Raw genomic sequence first — 2041 nt, forward strand, 5'->3', positions numbered from 1 at the left:
TTACTTCCTGACCTCAAAACGACCCATGTACGTTACACATTATCCAATAAAAATTTGGTGTTGTTTGGAGGACAGCTGTGATTGGCTCCAGCCACCTGCAACCATGAACATGAGTGGTAGGAAATGAATGGATTATAATACATGAGAATGTTTTATATTTTTAATGTTATTATTTTTTTATTAAAGATTTGTCTGTGAGCCAGATGCAGCCATCAAAAGAGCCACATCTGGCTTGTGAGCCATAGGTTTCTGACCCCTGCCCTAGGAAGTCACATCTGTGTTCCACCCAGAGAACAAAAACAAAGACAAAAACAAAAACAAAAATAAAGAGGGCAAGCATTTAAATAACGACAGCACCACCTGGGTTGTGAGAGAATTATAGACACGAGTGTGAAGAACAGTTGGAGTGAGTGAATCCAGGAAAAGTGTATGCATTGTAGAGGGAGCAGTTATGTTTGTGGTGGAACATGAGAAAGAGCGAATTAAGCAAAATGCAAGCTGACAATGCTGCAAATAACACCAAGGAGAACAGCCCCTCCTGAAAGAGTTAGAACAGAGGCAGGCTGGGGGTCCTCCGCCAACCTGCCGGGGCCCTGATGCCAGGCAGAATTCTCTCTGCCCGTGTACTTCTCACTGGAGCATCTGCAGAGGGCCAGCCTAGCTGAGAAGCAGCTGCCCCCACGCACTCACTCTGCTTCCTACCTTCTTTGTAAGCCCATCAGGAGAGGAAGCGACTCATCTTTTGAGATGAAGCATGTTATATGCTGCTCCAGCAGCTGTCCTAAACTCTACCCAGTCACAGAAATAAATCTGGGCAGTAATTGCCTTTGGATTTCTTTTTGCCCCCACTGGTAAACAGAATGTTTTCATTTTCTCATGAGATGAAATTCAAGCTTTTTATTTTTTGGTGGGGTAAACTGTAACTCCAGTAAGTGGTTTTGCAGAAAGGTTTTGTCACACAGCCAGTTTCCATCTAGTCAGTCAATCTAGCTGTCTCAATCGGGATAGATGCTTTCACAGAGCTGGCTGTGCTGAGCCTTCTTTGCAAGCAGCTTTAGATCTGCAGTGCACTTGGCATTTGTCCCCTTTTTCCTGCTGTGCAGAGATGCTCTGCTCCACATGCTTCTCCACCCATTTTATCATGTGCTTTTGTTCCTTTCGATGCATCATATGTTGCACAGAGATATGATATAGTTCAGGTGATTCTTTGCCTCCTTGTGAACGCTCTGCAGCTGTTTCCAGTAAGTAACCTCCAAGGCCATAGCAATATCATTCCCCTGGACATCAAAAAGGTAGTGGTGCTTTTGAACCAGCACCTGCTGGGACTTCTCTTAGATCAGTTGCATCTTGGGTGTTTTTGATGGAAGTCTGTTTCGTTTCTTCTAATTCGGTAATTTTTGCTCATTGAGTTTATCAGCAAATTCCCCAATAGAGGCATAATATTTTTTAATCACATAGACAATCAACCCTATTGTTAATATGGCAGAGATGATTTCTGGAGAACTCACACATATTGCTTTGGATAGAAAATATAGAACAAGCCAGTTCCAAATACATAGGGTCCTGTTACACTGGTTTTATGGTAAAGGGACTGGAAGACTTCCTCAGGGGTCAGCCCATGATGAACTTCTCCATATTCAGGAAGAGGTGGTACAGGGGCAAGACTTGGCTGACTCGTGTGAACAGTCCTTGTGGCCAGCCATGCCCCTGGACCGAGGAGGGCTGCGTTCTTCAGAGAGGGGGCTGCTGTGGCGGCAGCGGAGAATACCGCCTGAGACAGCATGGTCAGCGAGGGTCTGCTCAGCCGTCTTGGTGTCCCAGTGACATGGATGGGCCTTTGGATTTCTGCAGATAACCCATGCCTGCTGCTGCAATTGCTTTCTGGAGCAGCTTCCTCAAGAGAACAAAATATAGCTCAGTGAAAAGGGTGATGAGATTAAGGGGAAAAAATACAACTCATAGACACAGATAACAGTATGCTGATTACCAGAAGGAAAGGGGTTGGGGGAGGTGCAAGAAGGTATTGGGGGCAAATGGTGAC

At 45.2% G+C, this 2041-nt stretch overlaps 1 pseudogene; it reads right to left on the reverse strand.

Moving 5' to 3' along the window:
* Positions 1 to 995: 995 nt before the first annotated feature.
* On the reverse strand, positions 996 to 1800 carry LOC136388056 (ATP synthase F(0) complex subunit B1, mitochondrial pseudogene; annotated as a pseudogene).
* Between the last annotated feature and the right edge of the window lie 241 nt (positions 1801 to 2041).

Source organism: Saccopteryx leptura, chromosome 1 (genome assembly GCF_036850995.1).
Source record: "Saccopteryx leptura isolate mSacLep1 chromosome 1, mSacLep1_pri_phased_curated, whole genome shotgun sequence".
NCBI lineage: Eukaryota > Metazoa > Chordata > Mammalia > Chiroptera > Emballonuridae > Saccopteryx > Saccopteryx leptura.